General features: G+C 42.7%; 1 long non-coding RNA gene across 1 annotated transcript in view; it reads left to right on the top strand.

Moving 5' to 3' along the window:
* The first annotated feature begins 2,689 nt into the window (after window positions 1-2,689).
* The window catches only part of LOC137637097 (uncharacterized), a 30,218-nt gene continuing 16,480 nt past the window's right edge, over window positions 2,690-16,427 (top strand). The window contains exon 1 of the long non-coding RNA XR_011043385.1: window positions 2,690-2,787. This is a non-coding gene — a long non-coding RNA (uncharacterized lncRNA). The remainder of the gene's footprint in view (window positions 2,788-16,427) is intronic.

The following is a 16,427-nucleotide window of genomic DNA, read 5'->3' on the forward strand; positions in this document are numbered from 1 at the left end:
CTCCAACAGCAACTCATAAGCCCCCGTTACTCTTGGTGGTACATTCGAGTCCTCTGATTGGCTACATCATCCTCAGTTGTGATTGGTTATTGCCTTCGTTTCACGCACAAACGAACACACGCATAGAACATCGTAGCCAGAAAGTCAGTCGATTATTCCTTCAAATATGTCTTATTTATCTAACTTACAACCTTTAATAAGATTCTTTATTTATTTTATTCAAAAACTAATAATATGATTGAGATTATTTTTTGTGAAATTCAATTTTTGAAGCTCTAGTTAATCTAAAATACGTATAGTTTTTTCACCCTTAGGTAACATCGTAGCCAAATCGTAGATAAATTATTCCTTCAAAAATACGTATTTATTCAGCTTAAGCAATTGAACAAGATTCATTGTCTATTTTTTTAGTAAATTAATTCTATTATAAGTTTGGTTCTATGAAAAACTATATTTTATAAGACCTAATTTATCTGCAAAACGTATAGGTATTTCACTCTAACCGAATCGAATTCATTCATAAAACACTATTACCTGACGTCACATACAACCACCAATCACAGCAGAGAACGTCTCAGCCAATGAGACGACAGATATTTCCCGCTAAAAATGCATAAGACGAGAGGATTCCTCCGACTTATGAGGTGCTGTTGACAAAAAAGTCAGCTTCACTGGAGCCATTTCGGTCAAACGCTCTAGTTAATGACGTTTTTTTTCATCCTATTTTGTTTTCATAAGCGTTTTAATGTCAATTTACGGGTATTTGGGCAGGTTCCTTCAACAGCAACTCATTAGTCCCCGTTACTCTTGGTGGTACATTCCAGTCCTCTGATTGGCTACTTCTTCCTCAGTTGTGATTGGTTAGTGCCTTTGTTTCACTCACAAACGAACACATGCATAGAACATCGTAGCCAAAAAGTTTGTCAATTATTCCTTCGAATATGACTTATTTATCTAACTTACAGCCTTTAATAAGATTCCTTGTTTATTTTATTTTGAAATTAATAGTATTAATAAGATTATTTTTTTAAAATATTTTTTTTCAAGATTTAATTAATCTAAAATACGTATAGGTTTTTTTACGGCTTTACGCACAAACGAACACACACACATATATCATCGTAGCCAGAAAGTTAGTCAATTATTCCTTCGAATACAACTTATTTATCTAATTTACGGCCTTTAATAAGATTCTTTATTTATTTTATTTTATAATTAATAGTATTATTAAGACTATTTCTTGTAAAATTTATTTTCTAAAGCTCTAGTTAATCTGAAATACGTATAGGTTTTTCACTCTTTGGCCTTCTACGTAACCTTCATTCATAAATACGAGGGTCTGACGTCACAGACAACCAGCCAATGAGACAGCAGATATTTCCCGGTATAAATGCATAAGGCGAGAAGGTTCATCTAGTTTATGGGCTGTTGTTAACAAAAAAGCGAATTCACGTAATATATTCAAACCTGAGAAGAATATTTTCTAATTTCTATTGTATTTATCATATTGTTCGACCAATAACAGACTTTTTAAGCTACAAAATGTTGAAATTGTCGAAACTTGAAAGCCTTAATATTTTCAGTCTTTCGTATGTCCAGTGAAGACTCGTTGAGTATTGGTGTCGCATATTTGAAATCTCTATAATCTATATTAAACATGTGTATCTTAGCTCCAATAATTTAAAGCCATCTGCCCAGTGGCTACTTTTTTTGGCAAGGGTAGAAGAGACTCTCTAGCTATGGTAAGCAGCTCTTCTAGAAGGACACTCCAAATTCAAACCATTTGTTCTCTAGTCTTGGGTAGTGCCACAGCCTCTGTACCATGACCTTCCACTGTCTTGAGTTAGAGTTCTCTTGCTTGAGGGTACACTATTCTATCTAGTTTCTCTTTCTCTTGTTTTGTTAAAGTTTTCATAGTTTATATGGGAAATATTTAAATGTTACTGTTCTTAAAATATTTTATTTTTCCTCATTTCCTTTCCTTACTGGGCTATTTTCCCTGTTGGGGCCCCTGGGCTTATAGCATCTTGCTTTTCCAACTAGGGTTGTAGCTTAGCAAGTAATAATGATAATAATAATATATATTCTCTGCCGACACGATATGTAGCAATTCTCTTAGATATTTTTTTGGACGTCCGATTCTGATAACCTGGCGAGTATTGAATATATGGTAAACTGTGTGTGTGTGTGTGCGTACAAATAGTTCAGGTATAAGACAATTACTCTTAGTTAGTATAAAAAACAGAAACAATGTAAAATATAGGTATCCAGCTTTTCCAAAAAACCAAACGTCATCCATTGTCTTGTTTCTGCCGAAGAAATTAATTTACACATTAACATATGATAAGAGCTACTGTTTTATATCATTATTTTGGAAGCAAAATCTTTGATATAATATCATTTGTCTACTGGCTAGACTTGGTATTCAATTTCCAGTAGGAATTATTGATAATATGCAAATATTTTAAATCGATAAATTTTATGCGTATTTGTAGGATTTCTAAATATATCTAGTAGTTTTTCTTAGTTTAGTACGTTTTTAGAGCTGATTTTACATTCAATTTCCAAGTATTAAACAATTTTAGTTATATTTTGCAGATAAAATAATCTTTGAAATAATCCATCGCAAAGAAAGGAGAGCCTGTACATAGGTATACGTTATCTCGAGTGCTACTACTAGTATCAATTTTAAGATTTGAAGAAACGAAGTTCTTTGACATCTTTTACATTTAGACAATTTGTCATATAAAATGTTAGATGTAAAAAGTTGTTGAACATTACCCTATGGTATGTATACGTTACTACTATTAATGTATTCCCTGTGTATATAATAGGGGTACATAGACTTGAGTGTACTTATCGTAATTTGTATATCCCCAATTATTTTGGTTTTTCTTTCCAAAAATTGAAAAAGTCAAAGTTCTAATCATATAATAGATATTTTAACGAGTAATAACCATCAATTTGCATGGCATACCTTAAGTTACAGAAGTTACAGGTCAACTCACCGCCCTGAAGGAGTCATTGCTATTGGTAAATTTGTATTGTATTACAGGGTGTGATTTCGAACCCCCATTATCGTAGGATATATTTGCGACGGGAACGAGTGCCATTTTCGAAGAGAGCGTAATTTTTGCTATAAGTAAAAGTAGTTTTTTTTTTTTCCTAGGTTACATTGCCCTGTAAAACACTACAATAATACCGGTAAGGCAGACTTTGAATGCATGAGGTAGGCAATACAGGTCTTTGGTAGCCTACCAGGTAAGGCAGACTTTGAATGCATGAGGTAGGCAATACAGGTCTTTGGTAGCCTACCAGGTAAGGCAGACTTTGAATGCATGAGGTAGGCAATACAGGTCATACGGTAGCCTACCAGGTAAGGCAGACTTTGAATGCATGAGGTAGGCAATACAGGTCATACGGTAGCCTACCAGGTAAGGCAGACTTTGAATGCACGAGGTAGGCAATGCAGGTCAATGGGTAGCCTACCAGATAAGGCAGACTTTGAATGCACGAGGTAGGCAATGCAGGTCAATGGGTAGCCTACCAGGTAAGGCAGACTTTGAATGCATGAGGTAGGCAATACAGGTCTTTGGTAGCCTACCAGGTAAGGCAGACTTTGAATGCATGAGGTAGGCAATACAGGTCGTTGGTAGCCTACCAGGTAAGGCAGACTTTGAATGCTTAAGGTAGGCAATACTGGTCATACGGTAGCCTACCAGGTAAGGCAGACTTTGCATTAGGTAGGCAATACAGGTCTTTGGTAGCCTACCAGGTAAGGCAGACTTTGAATGCTTAAGGTAGGCAATACTGGTCATACGGTAGCCTACCAGGTAAGGCAGACTTTGCATTAGGTAGGCAATGCAGGTCATTGGTAGCCTACCAGGTAAGGCAGGCTTTGAATGCACGAGGTAGGCAATGCAGGTCATACGGGTAGCCTACCAGGTAAGGCAGGCTTTGAATGCACGAGGTAGGCAATGCAGGTCATACGGGTAGCCTACCAGGTAAGGCAGGCTTTGAATGCACGAGGTAGGCAATGCAGGTCATACGGGTAGCCTACCAGGTAAGGCAGACTTTGAATGCACGAGGTAGGCAATGCAAGTCATACGGGTAGCCTACCAGGTAAGGCAGACTTTGAATGCACGAGGTAGGCAATGCAGGTCAATGGGTAGCCTACCAGATAAGGCAGACTTTGAATGCACGAGGTAGGCAATGCAGGTCAATGGGTAGCCTACCAGATAAGGCAGACTTTGAATGCACGAGGTAGGCTAGTCCGCACCATAACAAATTTACGCAAAAGTATTATAAAGTTTTTATTAAATTCTGTGGGATATTTTCTTATATGTTATTTTACCATATTTGATTGTTATTTATAAAGAAAGTTATTTTAGTAGTATATAATTCAAAGAATTTGGATAGTTTGTAGAAAAGTGGACGCACCCACCAACTAATCCTAGGAGAGTTTACTGGGGTTTGCAGCTGTAAGGACACATTGACGTAGCTGAGTTTACGATGGGGTTTATTTTAGGTTAGGTCATGTCTTTTTATATCTGGAAATACAATTAAATATACCGTTTTCCAATACCAAATCATCCTAGGTCTCTTCTCAGCATAATAATCAAAATTAGCTTTTATTATAGTTATGGACAGACGAAAAAAAGCTTTTGTACCCTAAAACAGGTGTTGCCTATAAAAAAATGTCCATTTTCTCTGAAAATGACACTTAATTATCTCGTCAATAATAATCAAGGTGGTTAGCGTGCGCAGCTCAGCATTTACCGCTTGCCAGTACATAGGAGCTTGATGTTTTTCTTTTTCTGTGAGCGCACGGCGGAGCAAAAGCCATTAGATTTCTATAAAATATCCCTGTTCTTAGACATTCTAACGGGTTTTAGGTTTATTTGCTGTTGAAATGAAGGTCAAATTCAGTGAAAGCACATTATTTACCAGAGGAAAACTTGATTTTGTTCAAAATGTTGTTCCGTTTGTAACTATAATTTTATCCAATATCGATTGTGACATTGAAAGTGGTACAATAAAGTAGAATTTGAGGCAAAACATGTGATAAAACATATTAGGTATATTCTAATAGTCTTATAGACTACAACCAATGCAAATTTAATACCTATTTTGCATTTCATACTGCTTTTCGAAGCCACTCTTGGTAATTTAGAAGTTTTTGGCCTCTTTGAGTATGAAAGACTAGACTAGGCTGAAGTCTCATTATCGAGTGAGTCAGTCGAGAGTCACTATTATTAACGGAATAAAGAGATTTACGAAGTACAAGTTGATCAAAATTTAGTAAAAGCTTGCAATGATTTGTCTGGGCAATTGTGTGCAAATCGGGTAAGATTATGTTCTAAACTATGCTTTGTGTATTTAATGCCCATTGCTCATTGTGTTTGCTGTTGTGCTGGAGTCACCCATTTAAATATGTACAGCTATTGCTTACAAGACAGTGTATTTGGGATAAACATTGTATGATCCTGCTCTTGGCACAGTTCAGTTCAGTTGCCGGATGGAGGGATTCGCCTTTTCATCGGCACCTCTTTAGTTTTCTTCTTTATTCTAGTTAAACTAAAGAAGAAGGAGAGGTGTAACTGGTGAGGGACCTATAGTCTTGGTTCTTACACGCCCCAGTTACTATACCGACACTCATTAGAGTGAGCGAGCTGGGTTTATTCCTGGCATTCCATGCATCTTTTTTCTCTGGTATATTTAACAGTGTTTATGCCTTAGAAATGGTGCTCTAAGGAGCATTTCACTGGGCGACATAGGTTCCTCGCCCAGAAATAGATTTTTCCTCCGTCAAAATCCCTTTCTTTTCTTTTTTCTATTTTTTCTTCCATAAACAGAACATTTCCTATTATCTTCTTTTCCTCTTCGTATGGTTGCTGCAGTTCTTTTATTTTCCTTCTCTCGTTGCTGATGTCTGGACAGTAAAGTATGAATACAAATGGACATATTTGCGAGACACTTTGCATTTTTAGAGTTTTCTAGCTACGACCATAGGTTTGGGGAGATGTAATGATTACACTACCTTGAATATATACAGTTGTATTACTGTGGTATACTTGAATTTATTTTAATTGTTACCATCATAATCATTAAAATAATAATACAGTAATCTTTATTTCAGCAGAAGCCATATACAGAGTTACAATAAGGGTACAGTGATCTTACACTTTTGACATCGGTAAAAAAAAAAAAAAGATGAGAAATGCAATAAAACGGTGATATAATATAAACATCAATTAGCAGGTTGACCACAGAGATCTAAGGTTTGGGTAACAAAGTCACATTAGAATTAACGCTTAGCAATGATGATACCATACATATTAGCAAACAAAAAGAGAGGGAGAGAGAGAAAAAAAAAAGAAAACAAAATGGAGATGACAATGATAATATGTTGGAACAGAAATTGCTTGAAAATGAAAGAACACTGGGGAGGAAAAAAAAAAATCTAGTCACTGAGCAGGGGTGTGAAGGAAATACAGGACATCCAGACAACAAAGATGTAACATGATAAAACACGTTATCTTAACAATACTGGGAATCACACCAAAGTTATTTAGTGATGAAGATTTGGCATAGCCACACTATCAAATATTAGTGAATACAATTCATTTTACTGACGCTTCCGTATTCCAGGTTTCCCACATTTTGGATTTTATTCTCGCTGCACTTGCAAGCACATTTTGAATTAGGGGATTTTCACTAGATCGTAGGCGGGAGGTGAGACTTACTATAGAGCGACGAATGATGGTTTTTAGGTTATCCAGTCTATTTTCAACAAACATCGCTGAAGCTGAATGGTGCCTCGGGGTATTGGTGAGGCGCCTTAGGATATCATTGTGAATGACTGTGATACGTCTCATCGATTCTCGCGTATAGTTTGCCCATAGCGAGCAGCCGTATACGTTATAGCAGTAGGTTTGAAATAGGAGTTTTTTGATATCTTGGCGGCAGAAGGCAAATCTTCTCGTTACCATGTTCCCTAGACAACACAATTTACGTCGCCTGTTTTCAATGTCAGATGTGTCTTAAATCTTTCGTAATGATGTGACCTAGGTAAGGAAAATCATTGACAAATTCTAGCTCATGGTTTTGAAGGTAAATATGTGGATCTTCTACGAAACGGAGCGATCTAGGAAGGACAGACATGCACTGTCTTCGATTCGTTATAGATTATGTCATGTTCAATAGCGTATGCGTTGCAGGTATCGATGAGACGTTGTAAGCCTTGAGCAGAGGGGGAGATGAGGACCATATCGTCAGCGTAGCAAAGGTTATTTATGGTAAAGCCATTAACCGTACAACCAATGGGAAGTGAATTCAGTCTGATATTTAAGTTGTCTGTGTAAACATTAAATAAGTATGGTGAGAGGATGCCTCCTTGCCTGAGACCGTTAGATGAGCCGAATTGCTGGGATAGGACATTGCCCCATTTGACACAGAACTGTTGTGTTGTGAACCAACAGTATAATATACCGATGAGATATAGAGGAGTTCCCCTTTTGCGTAGTTTCAAAAAGAGCTTCAGATAGTTTACTTTGTCAAATGCCTTCCGCACGTCTACAAAACATAAGTAGACAGGGGAGGCCGAGGATATATAGAAATTCAATAACTCCTTTAAAATATATATACAGGTGTCAGTCGAGTGGTTAGTCTTAAAACCAAATTGATTGTCTGCGGTGTGGAGAAATGGTGCAAGGCGACGGAACTGAAGAGATTCAAATATTTTCGATGAAATTGTTGTAATGGCGATGGGGCGGTAGTTTCCTGGGTCACTGGCATCCTTCAGTTTGTTTTTTATGAGAGGTATTAAGTGGACAAGTAGCAGGGTTTCGGGGAGATATTGGTGTAATATACAGGCATTAAATAGTGCAGAAAATAGGATATAAATTATAGGGTGGCAGAATTTGAAAGCCTCGGCAGGAAGGCCATCGCAGCCGGGAGCCTTGTTACTAGGTAATTTCTTGATAGCCTCGCACACGTCACTCGGGGAGATACGGTCACTATATTGAAAATCCATATTGACATTGATGAGAGTATCCACTTCATTTCGGGTATCTTGGTCATTTATACAATTTAGGATGGTACTGAAGTGATCCCCCCACATTCTTGCGATGGATTCTTCACCAATTGCATCCCCTACTCTTTGGGATAATTTGTTTGATTTTGGGTTCAGTGAATTAATATCTTTCCAAAGATGGGGGAAGTCATGGTTGGTCAATTTTCTGGACAGTGCATCGGCTCGTAGCTGATTTTCGTTGCTGCGACATTGACGGAGAGCAAGTTTGAACTGGGCTCTCGCTTGTCTCATCTGAAGAGCGAGGGGACCTTCTCTCTGGCTACCATCGTTCCTCCAAAGAAGGAACATTTCTCGAGAGTGTGCATAGAGGTCTTTAACTAAGTCATTCCAACCAGGTATGTTTCGATGGTTACCTCTAGAGAGTCTAAACGTGTCTCTTCCCGAGCTCCGTAGGGCATTTATGATATTTACGTAGAATTCCTTCAGTTTTGTTTTATGCTGTTCGTTGCGGCAATTAGGATTATTGCAGAGCAGGGCTTCAGCAGGTTGAATTATCGAGCGGAGATTACTTTCAGATAAGCGTTTGAATGCAGTGGATTTTTGGAGGTTGGAGAAATCCCATGAGATGGAAGGTAGCCTCTCCCTTTGGATGGGTACCGCCGGGAGGGAGGGTGTGTGAAATGTGATCTGTATGGGTATGTGATCGAATGCAGACGAAAGGTCGTATCGTATAATACATTCAGTGATAGAGCTATGCAGGCGGTCAGTGGTAATACAATGATCAAGCCAGGATGTGATGGGCATATTATTTCTGTTTTGCATGTACGTAAAGGACGAAGGAGGCAGGATGGCAACATCGCTAATTTGAAGAGATTGTTGAGAACAGAGACGCTGTAATTCATTATAGAAAAGTCTGGATGGGTGCGCATTAAACTCTCCTATTATGCACACATGGTCAGCGGTGGTATCATTAATAATACTTTGGACTTCTCCTAGTAATATACAATACTGATCAAAGTTTGACTGGCACTCCCAGGGGAAGTATGCATTAATCACTAATATGGTTTTACCTTCGATCGTTACTTGCAGGCCGAGAAGTCTGTCAGTTTGATACGTCACTGGTTTCACGCACTTGTCCAGTGATCTATGCCATAGAAATGAGAGACCTCCTTTCGGACGACCTTGAATGATGTAGTCGTGAGTAACCATCGACGAGATAGAGAAACTGTTATAATCAACATGAACCGAATCACTGATAGCCAGGTCATGGGGGAGGAGTAAGGTTTCTTGCAGTGCAATAATGCCACGGAAATCATTGCAAAACTCATTAAGGACAGGTAAGTTCCGCTTGATCCCGTATATGTTCCAAGACAAAATACTTAATGACTCCATGAATTTCGTCGACCTTTGGAGATAAGAGCAGAAATCTCAGGGGGCGTGGGAGTGGTTGGTGCTGGGCCATTGACGGGGGAGGCTGATTGTCGTAGGTGACTTCGGGGGACTAGGGTCGCTGGGGGAGGGCGATCTCTTTTATGATCATAAAAGGACACATATGCTCCTGGGCCAAAGCTTTCGCCTACCAGGAGCTCTCGATGATGGAATAAACAGGAAACCCTGTATGCAACTTGACCTACTGTCTTACACTTGAGGCTATGAAGAATGAGGGGGTCTGATCCTGTTATATCCCTAACCCGGAGCCTGATGGCATCTTCAGTCACTGAGGAATGCAGGTTGTGGACAACGACGTGGCATCTCTTTGGGTGGAGGTGAAGGGAGATATACCCGGATGAATGCTGGTTGACCTGTTTGCGGTTGCGGTCAGGTCGGAACTTTGTCTTTCGCTGGGAGGTCTGCCATCCCTCGTTGTCGTCTTGGGCATTTGACATTAGCGCCCTGGCATATGAGTCAGTCGCAGGGGGGGGAGGGGGGAGAGGTAGGAGGGGATGGTACTTCTCTTGAATCTCTTCTGTCTAACGATAGGGAGGGGGAGGTGGTGGTATCCAAAACTGGCGTTTGCTTCGTAACGATCCTTGGCCCTGTAACAGGCAGGCTAGAGCGGTTGTTTTGTGGTTCCGAGGTGGGCGTGGGGTCAGATGAGGGTTGTTCAAGTGGCAGTTGGGGTTGGTCCGTGGGGTCATTCAACTTATTACATTTTCCTTTCAACTCTCCAATTTGATTTGTTATTTCATTGATTTTTAGCCCCATTGAAGCGAATGCATCATTGATTTGCAGGGCCATTGCATCACTGATTTGCTGCTTCATTGCAGCGATGGCATCATTGATTTGGTGACCCAATGCATCACTGATTTGTTGCCTCATTGCAGCGATTGCGTTACTGATTTGCTGCCCTACAGCATCACTGATTTGCTGCCTCATTGCAGCGATTGCATCAGGGATTGCACGGAGATCTTCAGAGGTATTTGACAGCGAAATTGACAACTCCAAGGCTTTTACTGCAGTGTTATGTACAGTCACTGTATTGAGGTCAGCTGGCTGGGCCGGAGGTAGGGTGTATGGGTTATCCGCGCAAATGGTAACATTTGTTGTGGTTTTTAGCCAAGTTGACATGAGAGTGATTTTCTTCTGAGAAGTCAGGCTCTTTGCATTTCGATCATTCCGAATGCCGTCGGGCATATAGTCTTTGCACGAGACATATGCAATTGTGATATCTTCTTCCGTGAAGAGATTTCTCACGACATCTGTGATGGACTCCGGGTCGCTGTTGTTAGAACGAGAGTTGATAAAATAAACACAGTTGTTCTGTATGTGAGGGGTGGGGGGACGAGAGGCACTCTCGACACTCGGGGTCATTTTTTCTATTTCAACCTTGTGGTTAGGCTGAGCGAAGAGCAAACCGTTACTCCTCTCTTTTTATTTTTCTTATTTTCACTGTTTGAACCGAAAGCAGCCAATGGCACTGAGGGGGGAAGAAATTTCGGGCACTGATTGGATTAGAGGGAAATTTTCAATTATAGCAAGAAGCACAGGATTGCAAGTGATAAGGTACACTTCACTAGGCAGAGCAGCACTTCATGCACATACACACACATTTTTAAATATTTAACTTAGCCGGTGATTATAATAGCTGCAACTCTGTTGCTCGACAGAAAACTCTAAGGTAAAATTCGCCAGCGATCGCTACACAGGTTGCGGGTGTGCCCAACAGCGCCATCTGTCGTCCAGATACCCAGTACTCAATGTAAACATAGAACTCAATTTTCTCTCTGTCGTGCTCCCGACAAGACGTGCTTATTCGCTGTTGCTAAACTGGTTTTGTTTTCACAACTAATTGGTGAAGTACACTATTCTAGTTTTGAGCTTTCGCTATGCAGGTGTTTTATCTTCATCTTAAATCTTGAACTCGTTTTGGATAGATTTAATTATGGTGACAAAGAGAGTATGAACTTTCTTTCACTTTTAAATGGCCGACCCTTCCCTTAGCGGAAGTGTGTTTAGGCTTTTAGTAATTATATCACGTTATAGATTTTCCTCTATATATTTTATATCTCTCCGCCTTTATTAGGCCTCTTCGATTAACTTTCCATTTATTATAAACATATAAAAATAATTTTAATGTTTTGTTTATATAGACCTTTCCTGAGAGTAGGCGGTCCTAACTTGGAAACCGAAGTTAATGAACGTTGAGCCCTTTATATCGTAATTAGCTTTTAAAGAGCTAAGGATTTAAAACTTTTTAAATGTAATATTTTATGAAAGAATTTCTTTGATAGTCTTCGTACTGTTTTCAAAGATGAACTAACGTTTAGTTTATTTATGCTACGCAGTTGTTGACGTTCAGGACGTTCAACATGCGCTCTATCGTTACGATAGAGAGAGAGTGTATCACGGTTTCACTTTGCAGTAAGAGTAAATCGATTCTGACGTTTTGTTCATTCTTTTTCAATATTAAACTTACCCGATAATCATGTAGCTGTCAACTCCGTTGCCCGACAGAATTCTATGGAGGGATACGCCAGCTATCACAATACTAGAAGGGGGTGTACTTACCAGCGCCACCTGTGGCCAGGTACTCAATCATTTGTTGTTGACACCTCCTCAATTATTCCTCTGTCGTGCTTCCGGCTAGACGTTCTGGGATACGCTCATGGTCTTCGAGTCTATTCATGGATATTTGGTGAAGTATTCTCTTAGATTAACGGCTGTCGCATACTGGAATCCTCTTTATATTAGCTAGATAGCTTTTATATAAATACTGATTAACGGTTAATGAATTTTTGCTTGTTTTTTGGATCACCCTTTGACTTACTCTTTGAAACAAGATGTCTGACGTTTCGCAAGCTCCCTCCCATAGACGATGTAGGTCTTGCAATAGGCGTATTCCGAAGGCCTCGGTAGATCCTCACACCGCTTGTTCTGACTGTAGGGACAGGCCCTGTCTATTAGAAAATCGGTGTGAGGAGTGCGCCGGACTTTCGGAATTGGATTTTGTACGTCTTTTAAAATATTCATCTAAGTTAGAGAGAACTAGAGTTAGGAGAAGTTCTCACTCTTCTATGTTTTCCTCACCTCATGATCCCCTACCTTTTCCTACCCCTGTAGTGGCTACCCCCGAACCTACTGTGTGCCCTCCGCCTGATATGTCAACTGTTTTGCGTGCTATTCAGGCTTTAGGAGATAAAGTAGAATCAGTGGTAAGTGACCATAAGTCTCTGATGGCCGAGGTTAAAGAACTGAAGGTCAAGAGTGCAGTGGGTGGAAATAGTGCCAGTGCTGTGACGAGTGCTAGTGTCTGTGCAGTGCCAAGTGCTAGTGGTGCCAGTGTGGTGCGTGAGGATTTTTCTGTGCGAGCCAGTCGTCCTCCCAGTCCGGGACCTCTTGCAAGCTCCCATGCCCAGGGGAGAAGCAATGTCGAAGGGCTTAAGGGTTCGACAGGCCTTGTTAGGCGCACAGAATTTTCCTCGGTGGTTGCGGGCGTGTCTTCCTTAGACCGTCACTCCCACCTGCAGACGATTGAGCCCGTCTTCTCGTCCGCTGATCTTCATGCAGGGAAGAAACGTTGGTCTCAGGTCTCGAGACCGCTTAAACGTAGAGTTCAGTCAGCGAGTGCTCAGCCAGGTTGTAGTCATTGGCTCAGCTCCGACTCGCCTCAGTCATCGGTCGACTGTACTCCGCCCAAGAGGAGTAAGGTTCTGCCTATACAGACCCCGACTGTGACTTTACCTCAGTCTGTTATCGTTTCTGCCGACCCCAAGTGGACCCTGCTTCAGTCCATGCAAGCTCAGCTTTCGGACTTGATGCGTGAGTGTCGGGCTGAGAGTGTTGCACCTCCTCCTCCGCCTACACTCCCTCCACCTGTTCTCGCTCCGCCTGTGCTCGCCCAGCCTGCACCTGCTCCGCCTGTGCTCGCCCAGCCTGCACCTGCTCCGCCTGTGCTCGCCCAGCCTGCACCTGCTCCGCCTGGTCGCAGCACCATCTGCCAGGCGTACGATGTTGAGCCACTTTCGGAGTTTGCTGTTCACAGTGTTGTTCAGCCTCAGCCTTCTTTAAGGCAACCCTTGCTTTGGGATCAGGAGAGTTATTCCACTCTTCCTCCTCCTCCCCTTGCTGCTCCACCAGTGGTGCAACTCTCGGTTGGGGTACAACAACCTCTCCCCTCCGTGAGTCTGTCTGCTTAACCATCGCTGCAGCGAGCTCAACCCTCATCTAGGCAAGCTCCTCTACACCATGGACTTGCGCCTCAGGAGCCTCAGCTTGCGAGAACTTTACCTTGTTCTGCGCAGCCTCAACCTTCTCATGCTCCACTCATCTCACAGGAACAGGAACGGACTACTCCGCCTCCGTCCTCCGCTCAGCTTGTGCAATCCTTGGGTTCAACTCTTGCTAGGAGTCAACCTCCTTCATCCATGCGCCTGCCTTCTGCTCCGTCTGTTGTTCAGCCTATGCAGTCTGAGCCTCAGGTTTTCCCTCAAGATGAGGAAACCTCTGTTATTGTTCCTACCCGTTCTGACTCTGCGGTTCAGCATTCTGGTCCTATTGCTTTGCTACCCTCTGCTGATGAAGTGTCGGATGATGAGGAGGCACACCTTGATCCCTCATCAGACGTGGAGGAGTCTAAGCTTTCTCCATTGTCTATTGATTTTCGAAAGGTCCTGGCTCTACTCAGGGAGCTTTACCCTGACCACTTCGTCTCTGCTGTTCCCCGCTCTCCTCCATCTGAGTTTTCGCTAGGCGTACAACAAGCTAAGTCGAACTATACTAAGCTTGTCCTAGCTAGATCCTCCAAGAGGGCTTTAAGGATCTTAGGGGAGTGGCTTCAGTCTAAACAACACCTGGGCAAGACTTCCTTCATGTTCCCTCCAACGAAGCTCGCTTCGAAAGGTTGCGTTTGGTATGCAACAGGGGAAGCACCAGGCTTGGGAGTACCTGCCTCTGCCCAGGCTGACTTCTCAAGTCTGGTGGACTCGCCTAGGAGGACTGCGATGAGACGCTCGAAGGTTTGTTGGACCTTCTCAGACCTGGATCATCTTCTGAAAGGGTTGTTCAGAGCTTTCGAAATGTTCAACTTTCTCGACTGGTGCCTGGGAGCCCTCAGCAAGAAAACATCTCCTGCGGACAAAGACTCTGCCATGCTAATTATGTCCTGCATGGATAAGGCTATCAGGGATGGATCGGGTGAGCTAGCGTCGTTATTTGTATCAGGGGTGTTGAAGAAAAGGGAACAACTGTGTACCTTCCTCTCAGCCAGCATTACACCGTGCCAGCGGTCACAGCTCCTTTTTGCTCCACTCTCAAAGTTCCTCTTTCCCGAGGAGCTAGTTAAGGACTTGTCGGCTGCCCTGATACAGAAGGACACGCACGATCTTGTAGCCTCATCGGCTCGTAAGTCTAAGGTTACCACCTCTGTCCCCAAGACTTATCGCTCCCCAGTGGCTGATACCCCGGCCACTAGGTTCATACCGCCCTTTCGTGGTAGAGCCCCCAGCCGAGGAAGCTCCCGTCCAGACTCTCACAGGGGCAAGTCTAGGAAAGGACCCAGGACATCTAAGGGAAAGCACTGACTCTCAGATTCTCCAGACAACAGTAGGAGCCAGACTCAAGATCTTCTGGCAAGCCTGGGAGAAGAGAGGTGCAGACGCACAGTCTGTCAGTTGGCTGAGGTACGGTTACAGGATTCCATTCTGCCTCAAACCGCCTCTGACCACATCGCCCATCAACCTCTCTCCCAACTACAAAGAAGAGGACAAGAGGCTAGCATTGCAACAGGAGGTGTCGCTACTTGTGCAGAAGAAGGCAGTGGTTATAGTCCGGGACCATCAATCCCCGGGCTTCTACAACCGTCTCTTTCTTGTAGCCAAAAAGACAGGAGGTTGGAGACCGGTGCTGGACGTCAGCTCTCTCAACGAGTATGTCACCAAGCAGACGTTCACAATGGAGACGACCAAGTCGGTCTTAGCAGCGGTCAGACAGGAGGACTGGATGGTCTCGTTGGACTTGAAAGATGCATACTTTCACGTTCCCATTCATCCAGACTCCCAACCTTTCCTGAGATTCGTTTTCGGAAAGGTTGTCTATCAGTTCCAAGCCCTGTGTTTTGGCCTAAGCACAGCTCCTATGGTCTTTACTCATCTGATGAGGAATGTAGCGAAATTCCTGCACTTATCGAACATCAGAGCCTCCCTCTACCTAGACGACTGGCTGTTGAGAGCCTCCACGAGTCGTCGTTGTCTGGAGAACCTCTCTTGGACTTTAGATCTAATCAGAGACCTAGGTCTATTAGTCAATATAGAGAAATCTCAACTCATTCCCTCCCAATCCATTGTGTACCTGGGAATGGAGATTCAGAGTCGGGATTTTCGGGCTTTTCCATCGGCCCCCAGGATAAACCAAGCCCTAGAGTGCATCATGAGCATGCTGAAGAGGAGCAATTGCTCAGTGAGACAGTGGATGAGTCTCACAGGGACCCTCTCATCTCTGGCCCTGTTTGTCGAGCTAGGGAGACTCCACCTCCGCCCTCTTCAATTCCATCTTGCAGCTCATTGGGACAAGGGCTCGACTCTAGAAGCAGTCTCTATCCCTATCAACCAAGAGATGAAGACCACTCTCCGGTGGTGGAAGCACAATCTCCTTCTCAAGGAGGGTCTATCATTGGCCATCCAGACCCCCCATCTTCATCTCTTCTCGGATGCATCGGACTCGGGCTGGGGTGCGACCTTGGACGGACGGGAATGCTCAGGAGTATGGAACAAGGAACAAGGATTACTCCACATCAACTGCAAGGAACTGTTAGCAGTTCATCTTGCCCTGTTGAACTTCAAGTCCCTCCTGCTAGGCAAAGTGGTGGAGGTGAATTCAGACAACACCACAGCCTTGGCTTACATCTCCAAGCAAGGAGGGACCCATTCGAGGAGCCTTTACGAGATCGCAAGGGACC

This window comes from Palaemon carinicauda, unplaced genomic scaffold, assembly GCF_036898095.1.
Source record: "Palaemon carinicauda isolate YSFRI2023 unplaced genomic scaffold, ASM3689809v2 scaffold530, whole genome shotgun sequence".
In the NCBI taxonomy this organism is placed as follows: domain Eukaryota; kingdom Metazoa; phylum Arthropoda; class Malacostraca; order Decapoda; family Palaemonidae; genus Palaemon; species Palaemon carinicauda.